At 38.0% G+C, this 16,035-nt stretch overlaps 1 non-coding gene across 1 annotated transcript; it reads right to left on the reverse strand.

The window, feature by feature from the left end:
- Positions 1–4,442: 4,442 nt before the first annotated feature.
- LOC128885801 (5S ribosomal RNA) lies at positions 4,443–4,561 on the reverse strand. Its single transcript, XR_008459661.1, has one exon. It is a non-coding gene; the product is annotated as a 5S ribosomal RNA (ribosomal RNA).
- Between the last annotated feature and the right edge of the window lie 11,474 nt (positions 4,562–16,035).

The raw sequence follows: 16,035 nt of genomic DNA on the forward strand, positions 1-16,035 counted from the left end.
TTCTTATGTATCAAAATCCTGATTGGTATAAGCAGTGCCTTGGATTGATATCCAAGTGGCAGCGAGGAGAATCGACGGCCTTGTATTTCACCTGCAGGCCGCAAAATGAGCCGAAGGGGGAAGACGTGTGGTAGACGGAAGCATTAAAGCCAGAACCGAAGAAGTGGAAGACTATGTGGAACAGGGACATCGATTTATTTAATTCGCAGACTCTCTGACTAGGCTAGCCCACTATGTCTTGCTAGGAGATGTATTGCGAAAGTCTCCTGAGAGCAAACTGTACAAAGGGACCATTAATGGTACACCGCCTACGTATTTAGCTCGAGTAATGAGAGCGATATGGGATGCAAACAGTGATGCTGATAAACGAGAGTTCGACGAAGGGAATAATTCAGATGGTGATATAAAATATAGACTTCGCCATGATCGTGCAGGCAACAAGGAGGCTATGGGGATATGCCTCGATTACAGTGGCTGGGACACCACGGTGACATTAGAAGAAAGATTGATAGAAGCGGACGACATTGCGTATTTGTATCCAGATGGCCTGAGAAATGCCATTATGAACTGTTTTAGGGAGATGGCATGTCCCATAACCGTGGACGACGAAGGCAATGCGTGGCTGCGAGCAGGCCACAGAGGCAGTGGGGAGTTGTTCACCTCATACGGTAACACTAAGTTGGTTGCAGCTAACACGCCAGTGGCCGTATCGGAGGCCGTTGGACTACCTCTAGAAGAAGTGTGCAAGACTATTGTTGAAATGTATGTAATTTCTATAATATACAGGGTCGGCACAAATTAATCTCCACGATTTTTCAGCCCCTTCGGATGGTCTGACAGAAAAATGTTTCTTACCAAAGTTAATCAGTATTTAAGCGAGAAGAAATTGCAATTGCTTAAAGTAAGAAAAAAATAGATTTTTAACAAAAAATCAAGGTCGCCCTCATATCTTTAAATGCAACTGGATATTTTTAACTTCATAATACGTAGGCGACGTCGAAACGAATTCAACGAACTGCTATACGATGACTTTCAGATAACCTTGAAAGAAAATATCGCCATGAATCAATTGCCAGAATATTTGAAATAATTCGACGGTACGTAATAGCAACGCCTCGTATTTAGAGGTAAACAAAGGAATGTAAACATTGTGAATGCTCATTTCTTCAATTGTTGTCTGTTTGTTTTGCAAGATCTGTTAGTTCAGTGTTGTGAGTACATAGTTGCGAGATACGTTATAACAATGAACCGGTACACTAATAGTGAAAAAACAAATATGTTACAAATATTTCATGAGTGCAGAGGAAATGCTCGACAGGCTGCAATGTTATATGCGGAACAATATCCGGATGTAAATCATCCATGTCCGAAAACATTTCGTAATGTTGAACGTTATCTACGTATCAATGGAAAATTTCAAGATGGAAAGCATCGTAGTCACCGTAAATCAGCAACAAATAATAATAACGCTATAACAGTGTTAGCTTTTTTTGAAGTAAATCCACATACTTCTACTCGTGCAATTGCTGCAGAAACATGCATAACAGATAGGAGTGTGAGAAAAATCTTAAAAGATAATAAATATCATCCTTACAAATTTACGTTAATGCAACATTTACGCATATCTGATGGTCCCCGACGTTTAGAATTTATTGCGTGGTTAGTTTGTCACATAATAGATAAAATATTATGGTCCGACGAATCAAAGTTTACAAATAATGGTATCTTTAATCGACATAACCGGCATATTTGGGCAAGAAATAATCCACATGTGAAATCTGAACGTAATTTTCAAGTGCAAATTAGTATAAATGTGTGGTGTGGAATAATAAACGGGTGCCTAATCGGACCATATTTTTACGATGGAATATTAACATCAACTCGATACATAAATTTTTTGCGAAATAAACTTCCAATATTGTTGCAAGAGATCCCGGAAAACATCAAAGAAGATGTTACATCCGACCCTGCCGGTGTCCCTTTTCATCGACCTCACATTGCGAATAGTTAAGATAAGATACTTTTAGGAATGCGCTTGACAAACGATTCGGAAACCCGTTTTTCGGGAACCGAATCGTGCGATTTGCGAATCAGCGAAATAGGCGTCAGCGCTCAACGCCAGCACATCCGCTGAACTTGGGACCCCTCCCGATTTCAACGGATGCCGAAGCGAAGGTTCTCGAACGCGGCTCGTGCCATGCGAGGATCAGCTAGTATATAAACCCGTGGATACGCCCCACGGAGCTCTTTTTTTATTCCGCTGTCAGTACGTCCTCATCGTGGTGATTACCGAAATCTTGTAGTCGCGGACAGGTTAACTTCACGCGTTGTCGTTACCTACGAAAGTCCGACGTATAATCGGTTAAGATCACATCGAACCTTTATCGTCAATCGAACACGCACTCAGCGTCGCGCTTTGGTCGTCAAATACTAAATTATTGTAGTCACGAATAGAGTAATAGTACGCGCGTCGCGTCGTTGCCGAAGAAAGTCTGTTGTTAATTAGTAGAGACCCGTGTCGCGAGTGATAGTTGCCGACAAACAGATCCTTGCAACAGCACAGCCCTGGGACCACAACAGATAGCTGGTACAACCAAACTGTAAGACCGACAAGCGGTAACGTACCTACGTAATTGTATACTTGATTTTCCAAAACCGATATTGTAATATAAACTCGTTATTTTGTAACAATACATATTTATATGCTAAACCTTGAAAACAATCATTACAATCCCGAATTGCTCTTTCCCGTTAGCGAATACAGTTAAGGTGAGCTTTAGCTCTTTAATTGAAGACGAAGATCCCATGAAAGAGTCACAGATAAACTGGGACGTAACAAAGATATATATTTCCAACAGGATGGCTGCCCAGCTCATAATGGTGCAATTGTAAAAACATACGTAACTACAGTTTTTGGGAATCGGTGGATCGGAACATATGGTCCAATTCGATGGCCAGCTCGCTCGCGGGATATGACCCCTTTAGATTTTTATCTTTGGGGATATTTACAATCGATTGTGTATGAAAGACCTGTAGATAGTATTGAAAATCTTAAAGAACGCATAATTCACGCGTGTAGAAATGTAACAAGAAGATCTCTAATGAAAGCTACACATAAGACTTTGTTACAAAGAGTAGAACTTTACGTTACACAAGATGGGATGCAGTTAAAAAATTTAATTTAATTATTAATTAATTACATGTACACGTTTAATATTTTTGTTTTCAATTTGGCTCTGTATAAATTTGTTTTTTTGTGGGTTAAGTTCTAAAACAGTGTTTACGTTCCTTTGTTTACCTCTAAATACGAGGCGTTGCTATTACGTACCGTCGAATTATTTCAAATATTCTGGCAATTGATTCATGGCGATATTTTCTTTCAAGGTTATCTGAAAGTCATCGTATAGCAGTTCGTTGAATTCGTTTCGACGTTGCCTACAATATTATGAAGTTAAAAATACCCAGTTGCATTTAAAGATATGAGGGCGACCTTGATTTTTTGTTGAAAATCTATTTTTTTCTTACTTTAAGCAATTGCCATTTCTTGTCGGTTAAATACTGATTAACTTTGGTAAAAAACATTTTTCTGTCAGACCATCCGAAGGGGCTGAAAAATCGTGGGGACTAATTTGTGCCGCACCCTGTATAATAGCAGTGTTCTGAGAAAAGTCCATCAAAAAACAATGGATAAACATTTAAGATTATATTCCCCACCCTCTTACGTCATTACAAAAAATGAAATATAATGTAGAATTTGCAAGTATAATACGAGAAATAGTACTGGACAAATTTTATTGTATGTACTGGTCGCCGATGCAACTTAATTTATATAAAGATATTGTAAAAACTAAAGTACCTTTATCAATCGACGCCACTGGATCAATCGTCCACAAATTAAAAAGACCGAATGGAAAATCCAGTGCAACTTTTTTATATCAGGCTGTTGTCCCATCTTCAAAGGGAATATTTCCTGTTTTTCAAACTCTTTCAGAGAAACATAATACAAATACCATATCCTACTTTATAAAAGAATGGCTACGATCCGGCGCGCCTGCACCGTACAAAACTGTAACTGATTTTTCATTCGCTTTATTAAACGGTATTTCCTTAGCTTTTAATGAATGTAGTTTGAAAATATATTTGGACCACTCTCTACATCATCTGTCTGGTAAAAGTACTCAGACCGCAATAAAATGCTACATTCGTATAGATATAGCTCATGTAATAAAAATGATCGCGGAGTGGAAATGTTTCAATGACAAGGTTCCACGTATTAAAGAAAAAGTAAAAAAATTACGTTAAGTAGGCAAGGCATTCTTAGATCATTAGTACCCATACTTTATTTCTCACAGACTTTCAGGTAATTTGTCAATTTAAAACCCTGACAATATTACGAGTACACTTTCATTGTATTGAATGTAAAAGGACAAAAAGGAAAAGTGTGGCAACAACACGCGGTGTTCCCAGGCGGTCACCCATCCAAGTACTATCCGCGCCCAACGCATCTTAACTTCAGTGATCAGACGAGAACTGGTGTGGCATGCGTGGTATAGTCGTTGACACTTGATAAACTTTTCCATTTAAATTCCTTTTCCTACAAGAGTAGTTATATTAATAACGGGTATCAGTTTAGGCAACGAATCCACCACCGATGTACCATAGCGACAACTATTAAGGCGAACTGGATTATTGCTGGGACCATTTCAAACACCTTTGTAAGCATGGCTTCCATTTATAAGGGGGGCCCACAACGCCAATTGTTTCAATCCTTAATAACATACAAATTGTTTTTGGACTATGAGAAATCCTCTCTAGGATCTTTCAATAAAGAAAGGTAATGGGAAGGGTAACTTGCGAACAAAATGAGGGTACGAAACGTCCGCGCCAAAGAGAATGGAGGGCAATGTATGTTCGTCCGCGTTTATTAGTTTATTACATTGCTTGGGCTTGACGCGATCCTTTCGAGTTTTAAACGCTACTATAGGGATTATTTCTTACATTGTTTACGACCCATAAAAGACGATCACGGGACGAACTCACCAACACCTTTACAACATTGTCAAAACCTTCGATCAGTTCTCCTAACTCCTCCTCAATTGTAAAATATCCTACTTTAAAGAAATGTACAAAAACGAAAAACGGTCAGTCTTGGTTTGAATGCCAAATGCAACGGACGATCGTCGGGTGCCTTATTTCGAATTCAATGCTATTAACTTTACGTGTAATATTGTGAACTGTTACGCGTGTTCATATATTATTTATCGGTATAATAATTTTCAAATATTGTTTATCGGCGTGTATTTTTTGTGTTTGTGTTTATCCGTGTATATTCATTTCTTGTTTTCAATATGTCGTCTGAAGGAGCACAATTTTTTGAAAGGAAAGCCGACCATACCAAGTGCATTCGTTGCAATATCTTTATTCGCAAATCGCATGGTCAGTTTAAGAAAATCCAGTCGGAAGTTGAAGCAGTTAGTTATTATAGAATTTTAGAAAGAGTGGTAATTATTGGTGATAAATTGTGTAACAAGTGTCGCATCTTCGCTTACAAGAAAGGGTTAGTTACAAACTCCGATTCTGAAGATTCTCCGCGTCAGTTTGAGGCGACTTCTATAGTCGAAACTTCTTCGGTAACTGAAACCTCTTTTTCGAGTAGATCTGTTCCTTTAGGTGAAACTTCTTCTTCGGTTATAAGTGTCCCTTTAGCTACAACCCGTTCTTCAGTTAAAACTGTCCCTTTAGCTGCACCCTCTTCTTCAGTCGGAGGTTTTTCTTCAGCTGGACCTTCTTGTTCATCTCAAAATATATCGACTGAAATAACTTCACTCGGCACCACTTTAACTGAAATACCTTCGAATCAATTATCTTCAATCGGAATATCTTCGCTCAATATATTGTCTGACGAATCATCAACTTCATCTTCTGCTATATCTTCAAGTGAAGATCCATTGTTTGTTAGGGATTTGAGTAACGTTGATCATACATCTATTTAGTACGTAGAAATGCCATCTAGTAGAGTTGTTTCCACTCATTGGTACTGCTTCGTTTGCGTAAAGTCTGATTTAGAAGATTGCGGTTATACTTTTCTTATGCCTGAGTTAAAAGGCAAGCGTAATTAACTTTCCACTGCAGAATCCAATGCATCTCGTCAGGTTACAAAGGTTCGTTGAGTTGTCGAAGCTATACACGGAATCATAGGTCAGAAATATCGACTTCTTCATCATCAGTTAGATAACAAATTGCTTCCAAAGGTCGGAATATTGTGCAGAATAGCATGTTTTTTAAATAACGTCTTCGGAAAACGTTTAAACTCGGACACAGGGCTTTGCGACGAAATTGTTCATAGGATAGTTTCTGAAAAAAATGTTGATTAGCAGTGGAAGTAGAAAATAAACGTTGGAATAGGCGAAAGATTCTTTTTAAACAATTATCAACTTCTGAAATTCTTGGTTTTCCTGAAATGACAGAACGCGATCTTAAAATTCTATTTACTAGTTCGTATCAATTATCTCAAGCAGTATCGTATTTAGCAGAACTGATGGACGACGAAAATAATATTAATATTCGGTGCCTTAAAGAATCTAAAAATATAGTTAAATTCGAAGTAAAATCACGTCACATTAGCAGTGAAACTTATAGATGTTACATTGATTACACACCAAATTCAATAGGCTACACAGGTATTAAAAGATATTGTTGCGAATGTACTAATGGTAATCGTACAATTGGTTGTTGCTCACACGTAGCAGTAATTATTTATTTCTTGTCGCATGCTCGGTATCTGTCAAAAATTGTACGCCCTGCAGAAATTCTGAGTAAAATATTTAACGTTGAACAAGTGACAGCTGTTATCAACGAAGACAGTGATGAGGACTAAGGATAACACAACATGAGGACTGAGGAATAAGGATTACAAAACTAAAGATAAATGACTCGAAACTGAATATCATATAGTACTTTAGTGTAAGACGTGTTAAACAATATCGTAGTTGATAAGATACTTGACAAGAGGAGCGGTGGCATGAGCGCTCCAAAATTATTCTTATATATATAATACATGTTACAACATTATAAAAATATGTTTTTATTATTTGTAAATAAGAATTTATCATTGTTGCATTAATAGAAATTAAAAAATATATGAATAACGAAAAAAAAAATATGTACCAACTGGAGATTAGAACCTACGCTCAAAAATTATCCAGCGGCTCAACAGCCGATCACCTTATCACTTGCGCCACGGACGCTCTTGAAAAATATCGTAGATAGTTCTGAAGATATTCCTCCTCTGAAGTGTATGTTGTAATTGTTAGATATATTAGTTTTATTAATACCTATACTTTTTGATCGATGTCAAAACATTAAGAATTATGTATTTCATAAAAAGTATACAGAAATTCTGTATACAAGTTGCTCTAACACACCGAAACAGCGAAAAAAATCGATTTTTGATTTTTCCAACTACGGCGCACCACTCCTAAAAATATGAACAAAATTGAGGACAATAATAACAATAATATACACTTCCTGTAATTTTATAATCGTAGTTCTGAGATTCCTTCGATGCAAAACCGGCATTTTTCATCATTTTTTTGCGTTTTTTATTTTTCACAGTTTGGATTTTGAACTGAAAAATCTGAAAGAATTCTGGAATATGTGCCTCACTAACTGGAATATCTCTGATTTTTTTCAAAATTTTTCATGCAGCAAGACAAGAGAAATTGGTCAAAATCGTGATTTTTGTTTTTTCTTGTTTACTCCCCCACCCGTCGAGATAGGGACTTGAAACTTGGCACAGATTAGTCTTTTTTAATAACCTATCGAATACATCATCGCGAATCGAAATCGATCTAAGGGCACTTTTGACCCCCAAACTCGGCTATACCCTTTATTCTGTGAAACATCATGTACGTCGAATTCCACCGGGTGTCAACTTCTTGTATTAACTGCAGGGGCGTTGTATTCGGATCTATGGCTTTTTTAGTATCTATTAGACACTGTCATGCTGCTGTTGAGCGTGCAGAAAATGTAACTATGATGTGGCATTTTTTTCGAATTATTTCGTATTGCTCGTGTCCCTTAAGAGCATTTTTGATGACTAATTGCAAGCAATGTGCAAAGCACGGTATTCGTTTCCAATTTGTTCTGGTATTAATGGCTTTAACCAGATTTAGACCATTGTCTGAAGTAATAGTAAGTTCTTTCTATGTGTTTATTTCCCACGTAGTTAAGGAATTGACTATTGCCTCTTGCATATGTCTGTGTGTATGTTTTGTTGTTATGTGATGTAAATTTAGTATAAAATGGTGCAACTGAAAATCGTGTTACATAGTGCACTGTCAAGCACAAGAAATGTTGCACGGCGTGCGAAGTCCACCAATCCGTGGTAAATACTAATGCACAGTCTGTAAATTTCATAATCTGTTAGTATCATACAAAATATCAAGTTAATATAAAAAATTTTTCAAAAACAATTTACCTTCTTGTACAGTTTCGCATAATTTGATTTTAATTTAATTCCTTAAACCCTCGTATATTCTCGGAATTACAACTCTCGAAAATGTAGTCCGAGAAGGAATTTTGTACTGCGGTTCGGCGATATTTATCAAATCCCGAAATCCAATGTCTTCAACGATGCTGTACGGATGGAGATCTAAAGCAATCATGCGTGCAATTCCTTCTGTCAATTGCATCGCTCGTGGTGAATTATCAGATAGATATTGCACATTTTGTGCAGTACTTGCACTGTGTGTTTCTCGCTGGAGAACGGTTTCCGAATGCGCGGATTTTAAATGTCCCATGACACCTGTCGTATTCCCGTGTTTTACCGCAAAGTCTCTGCCACAAATTTTACATTTTGCTCGATCCTGATTTAACCGTTCAAAGTGTTGCCAAACAATACTTTTTGATCTCTTTCTCCGTGTTTCAGGAGCGTGGCCTGACACACCGGCAACATTTTCAACACTCTCACTGGCACAAAGCATAATTAATAATTAAGCGTTTAAATGTTCTTGAAGAATGTCTAATTAAATTACTATATACACTAGTATTGTTACTATTATTATTACTATTACTAAGTATAATAAATACAGTATTTAATCGTTAAACTAAAATAACGCCTTTGCTTTTAGTCGCATACACAGTTTGCTCTCGCTGACCTACTCGCTTCGTTCAGGGTGGCCAGACCATGTAAGAGTGCTGAGCGCTCGCCAGATGGGTACTATTTTTAAAAAATTCATAAACGCAAAAGTATATAACAAAATATTTTCATTTTTTTACACATACTAAAAAACGGTATAATGAACAAATGAAAACATTCAAAACAGTGAATTTGACACAGACCGTATGAATTGTAGAAAGTCTTTAAATTAAATAGTGTATTTATTATATTTAGTAATAGTAATAATAATAATAGCGTATATAGTTTAGAGTCAAATAAGCATGGTTGGGTGTAGAGTGCGAGAGTGAGTGCAACGAAAGTATGAATGACGACATCCTGACGTGTGAGAGAGAAGTATTTGGACCGCGCGACAGTTTGAAATGTGGCTGAAAGAGAAATGCATGGAATCGAGCGAATGTTTAGGCTAACAAGAAGTCCGTACGGGTGATGGGTCACGAATTTCCTTCAAACTTTGCACACTTTTACCCATCTAGTTCATTAGGACAATATAACGTGCAAATAATAAGGCGTACAACTCAAGCGTTTTTGTGAAAATCGCAAGAGAAGTTCGTGCGTTCTTTATATTACCTTGCGTTTGAGTTGTAAACAAGAAGCAGCGGCGGCCTAGTGGTTAACGTCCTAGCGTCGTAACAGCTAGATCGGTGAATCGGGTCCCTTTCATGTCTATTTTTTTTCTCTTCTTTTTCCCTTCTTTTCTATCCCCAAGATGCATTTGACAATTAAAATACAATTATGTTTCGTTATTTATTATTTTTTTGTTATTCCTTGTTTTATAAATAAGAAAAATGTATGAAAATCAATGCGTTTTGTCCTTTATTCGTCCACAATTATAAATGTAATATTTGTTGTAATAAAAAATCATGCGAATAAATATATTTTCTCATTATATTTCCTTTGAATTGTTGTGTACATGAAATAATGCGATGATATATGTTGAAAAAAAGGGAAAAAGGAGAGAAAAAAAATAGACACGAAAGGGACTCGATCCACCAATCTAGCCGTTACGACGCTAGGACGTTAACCACTAGGCCGCCGCTGCTTCTTGTTTACAACTCTAACGCAAGGTAATATAAAGAACGCACGAACTTCTCTTGCGATTTTCTCGAAAACGCTTAAGTTGTACGCCTTATTATTTGCACGTTATATTGTCCTAATGGACTACTAAAAGTGTGCAAAGTTTGAAGGAAATCCGTGACCCATCACCCGTACGGACTCCTTGTAAGTGAACGACAAGTAGTTGTCAGATTAGGAAAAAATGATAACAGTATGTGTTGTGTGTATGTAAAAATATAAAGAAGACATGTCTGGAGGTCTGGACGAATGCTAGAGCCTAGAGAGTTAGTTTTTGATGAGACAGCGAAACGAAAACATCAGTGGGAGCTGAGAGCAAACTATGTGTGCGAGTAAAGGCTAAGGTGTTAGTTTAACGATTAAATAGTTTATAATTATAGTGCCCAATTAATAGTGTGTAATAGTGTAAAATTTAATAGTGTATTATACCTACACTGACCCGCAATACTTAGGGGACACTTTTTCAAACCGTCGTAACTATGAGAATTTTCAACCGATTTCGGTGAAACTCCGTGAGGAATAGTCTTCAAGTGTCTTCTGGGTGTGTGCAAAGTTGCATTGGCAAGGGTTGATGCGAAGGGGTTAATTCACCCCCCTAACGGGGAGGGTGTAGCAAAACGCCTCTTTGAAACAGGCCAGGGATGACGGAAAGGGTTGAAAAATTCAAGAATACCATTGGGGCGACTCTCTTTGATGCCCTCTACAAAATGCATCCCTTGAAATCCCTCTCGGACAAACCTACGCCCCACAATCTTCCACCCCCTCTAAAATCCACAATTTTTGGACGACGGTCTCGATTTTGGGCTCAATGCATTCTCTAGACTCCCCTGATCCAGTAAATGCTATCACCCATACCGTGCACCCCATAGACACCCTTTGGGGGGTGGAACAGCTCGCGACTTTTCAACCCCCTTCGTAAGGGAGGACTTCCACACCTCGCAGGGCAATGAAATTCACCATGTTTATTCGTGGTACGTTGAAGATCAATGTCATTCAAAACTCGTTTCGAAAACTGCCCCCTGAGCTGAGCAGGGGTGGTGCAAAGTTAGGGGTGGTTTACGCCAAGTGTAAGGGTTGAAACGATGTTTCGTTGCGTGGAAACAATGTGGTACGATCCAAGGCATCGTCCCAAACACAGTTTTGATCATTTTTCCCCGCATGGACAGTATTAACAAACGAAAACGTTATTTTATTGGAAAAACCACCCCCAAGTTTAGGCCCATCTACAGGGTGAACGAGTAACCCCACGTTAACGCCGTTTGCGAATTCAGACGCGCAATTGCTTCACTGCCAGGTCACCAAAAGATCAGATTTCTTTAATCACTCTTTCGGTTCCAAATCGAGGCAGATTTAAAGGAGCAGCAAGTGGCCCGGACGGAGCCGGCATTCGGGAGCGCTTGGCAGGTAGACAACCCATCGTACCCCGCTAGATACTCTCCCACATTCTTCAGCGTTTCTCGCGCTGGCGCGCCGCGCTCTTACCGTGCAAACGGTACTTTCTTGTCTTCAATTGCGTGTGTTAGAAAAATGCCCTTCCAAAGCGGAAGGGTTAATTCTTACTTTTTAATTGAACGGAAGCCTCGAGACCGAAGAACGTTGATTTATTACCATAAATTTGCGGAAATCGACAGGTCGAGATAATTTATTAAGAGGATTAAGAGCGCGTGGCGAAAAATAAACACTTCTGATTTCATAAACAATTTGCAAAAAAAAACGACACAAACTTTCATTTTTGTGATTTTTCATGAAACTCTAAAGTGTAGCGGCCAACGGCACAAACAATAAAACATTTGGCGTGCAGATGGTTGGCTCGGTTTGTGGAGGCAAGCCACAGCGAAGCTGTATTTTTGGGAAAGTTGTTTTCAATCCGTAGTTCAGATATGTCCTATTCCATAGAATTTTTCGTTTACAGCCCAATGGCAATTAACTGGTATCATAAACTCCGAGTTCCGATGGGTCCGCTGACCCATCCATATCGGGTTTGTCTGCGTTGGGGCCGTAATCCTGGTCGCAAGATAAAAACACCAGAAAATTCTTTGGTGCCATCTTTTCCATTGATTCAATGAAGGACACAGAATTTAATTTTGTGAACAATTGATGGGGCACCGGTCGTGTGACCGTTGGCAGCCGAGCAAAGTCAGGTATGGCGCTTAGCGGACAACAAAGGATAGCGTAATTCGTAATTTCGAAATTTTAATTTCTACATTTCCGAATCTGGGACATGTCGCAAGTTCGATGGCCGATTCGTATGCAACGGCCTAACATCGCTGACGCCCGTTTGCTGACTCGCGGTTTGCATTATTTCGTTCCCGAGGAACGATTTCCGCATCGTTTACCGAGCGCATTCCTTAAAGTCTATTGATCTTAACTATTCCCAATAAGCGTTCGATGAAAAGGGACACCGGCAGGGCCGGATGTAACACCCCCTTCGTCAGACACGAAACAGTCTCAAGAGGCTGTTTCGTGTAATAAGGGTGGACCTTTCCATCGCGACGCTTATTACATAACGCAATACATTTTTTTTTTCTTTTAGCATATAATAGCATATAATTTATTCCAAGGATTTTTGGCATTTAAACAGAATTTGGTATAATAGATTAAAATTATTTAATACAGAAAATAAAAATAAGAATAATGTAATGAATATAATATAAATACAATAGTAAAATTAATATAGAATTGAAAGATAATATAATATATATGGTTAAGAAAACGTAGTAATAATAAAAAAAATAATGATAACGTTAACGCAATGAATATAATGTAAATATAATAATAAAATTAATGTATAATTATAAGATAATATAAGGATAGTAATATAAAATAATGTGGGGTAGAAATTATTATATATAAAAAAAAAAAATGATGAGACTAGTCGGGGCTTGGGGGAAGGGTCCGGATTGTGTGTACTTGGATTGTGGGCCGCACCGCCAGCTCGGCCCATGGAGTCGCTACAATAGCTGCGACGCACTGTATGCAGTTGTCCGCATTGCTTCGGTTGAGCGCCCGCCTCCGGCACTCCATGCAGCTTGCCGCTGCGTGGGCGAGACGGTCCTCCAGTACCAGCCGATGGACATGTGCGTGGGTGTACTGACGTGCCTCGTCCTTCGTAAAGGTCCAGTGGCACCCATCGCAGACGATGGTGTCGTTGGACCGCACCCAAGCGTGTCCTCGTGTGCACTCCCTCCTTCCCAGGGCGTGCAGTAAAGGCAGCGGGAGCCACCTGTCTGCTGGGGTGGCTAGCCGAGGCATCCGCGTGTCGTTGAACATGGGCAATGTAGCTGTTTGATGTTAAAGGAGGGAAAAGAAACTTAGGTAATTATGATTTATTACTCGGGAGGTGTTTTTTTTTTTCAGTATTAATTATATAGTTTCCGTAGTAATTGTGTGGTTACATACCATTCCCTGGTTTTTTGTAGAAACCCATAGTTGGTGAAATTCGTGTCGTTGATTGTACAAAAAAAACTTTGATAATGGCGTGGTGTAATTGTGCGATGGTTTATATAGGGTATATTGGGTATGGATGGAGATGGTAACGGTGAGTTCTGATTGGATTTTGACATTACGTACCTACCTGTTATTTAGTACAGGTGGACATTCCTTATTTTTTCCGCGAGGTCTGCTGTAAGCGCAGGCGGACTTCTTGGAATTGGTGGTATGCAAAACGGTGGTGAGATCGTCGGTTGTATATAGGGTGATGCTAAATTTTCTGTATTCCTATGTTTTAGTGTTCCCATCTCTATTTGTTCAGTTGGTTTCTTTGCTGTTATGTTGGGTTTAGAACAATGATTCTTATAAAATTTTATTACAACCCATATTATGCCAATTATGATAATTAGTATCCCTATCGAGGATATTCCATAGGTTGAATAGTATGTTAATCTTTGCGTACGGTGATATGTCACTAAATTGTTTGCTTGTTGTTCGATTTCTAGTAAGGCAATGGATTTCTAGTTTATTTTATCATTTAATGGTCCTAGCGGTATTTCTTGTTGTTGATAATCGGATATTATTTGTATGTGATGGGGTGTAATTTGTGGTATCAGGTGCGTTATATTTAGGCTTGGTAGTTGTTTAAATGTCGAGTTTACTTTAGACGTTGTTTCTTCTGATGCAATCATTCTTGAATTATTTATTTGTGCCTGGCAATTATTTTTTAGTTTCAAAATTCCTGGACCTTGTATCAGTTCATAGCCTGCGGCGCGGTAATTGCATTTAATTTGCACCGGTGTTTTCTCTTTGACAGAGTATAGCCGTGTTTGTAGTTTTGAGTTGGTTGATAATTATGCCAGTTGATTTTAATGATCTTAAGTTTTTCCATTCTATGGTACGTTTTTGAATAAGAAGGTCGGTTTCACAAATTGGTGCTTTTTCTAGGCTGTATAATGGCAATGTAAGCTGACAGATGTATTTGGTGGGATGAATCTTACATCCTTGTATGAAGCTTTCCGTTGGCAAGAGATATTCCTTATGAGAGTCATCGATTGCGAGGTATGGGGTTTGTGGTACAATGAGAATGGCACTGGAAATGTTATGTGAAATTGGTAAAAAGGATGGTAATGGATGTAGCCGATATAGATTGAAGGGTGCTTTATCTAGGAGGGGAATTTCGATTGATATTAGCATTCTTCCATTTGAATATATTGTGCTGATTGTGATTATTCTATAAAATCTTTCTGATCGTAGTTCTGTTAAGGAGAGGGGAAATTCATATGGTGTTGATTGGTTAATACGGGTATATGTTAGTTCGAGTTGATCGGGTGACAATATAGCTGGGTGTAATATTCCTAATTTAGCAAACATTATTGCGTCTGTCAGTATTAGTAAGGCCTGATTTGATACGTCCAAGACGTTGTGGCTCTTTGTAACTCCATCTCTGTCTCGACTTTATCGAGTTTAAGGAGACCTGCTGTTAACTGTTTTATTCCGTTATCCATCATTAAGGAAGAATTCCTTAATTTTATTAGGTCTCGGTGAACGATTTCCGCATCGTTTACCGAGCGCATTCCTTAAAGTCTATTGATCTTAACTATTCGCAATAAGCGTTCGATGAAAAGGGACACCGGCAGGGGCGGATGTAACAACAGTATATGTAAATGTAAATAAATAAGAGGAAAGACAAAAATTTGATTGATTTCTCGAAAACAGAGCATAAACGAGCAAATCATCTAACGTTTTCTTTTTATTACATTTTCGGTGCTATACACGCTCCCAAAGTTTAGACATTTAAATTGGAGACTCCCTGTATAATATTCATGAGAATGTTGTAAAACATTGTAAAACTGATAATACTTTCAACAAACTACTCCCGATTAACTCTCTTCGCAGGAAGTGGTTTCAAAGTGTACATATGTCTAACAATCATCACTAAATTACGAAAATAAATAATTTTAAAAATAGGTATTCTTCACTTTTGTCCATACTTTATGTTCACAAGGTTGTAGTAAAATAGATTAACATTTATTAACAAATTAGAAACAAAAACTATAAATTTTCAATATGTTATTTAAACAAATAATGTTTGTTAAAATTTTCTTATGCAAAAAAATTCTTTGTTCAGATATCAAAAATATGTGTCAAATATTCTATTGAGAACCATCTTACCAGATAAGCTTCATTGAAATCAACGTGTATCGATTCGATATGTTTCCTTGTAAGAACATAACTAATCACGTTTTTAGGTAGAACGTCGCGATTTTCGGAAATTTTATTACTTGCAACTGCATTGATCGATCTCGACGAAATTTTCCGAATATACAAAACTTATTTCAATCTACGAGAAA

This window comes from Hylaeus anthracinus, unplaced genomic scaffold (genome assembly GCF_026225885.1).
Source record: "Hylaeus anthracinus isolate JK02 unplaced genomic scaffold, UHH_iyHylAnth1.0_haploid 11981, whole genome shotgun sequence".
In the NCBI taxonomy this organism is placed as follows: domain Eukaryota; kingdom Metazoa; phylum Arthropoda; class Insecta; order Hymenoptera; family Colletidae; genus Hylaeus; species Hylaeus anthracinus.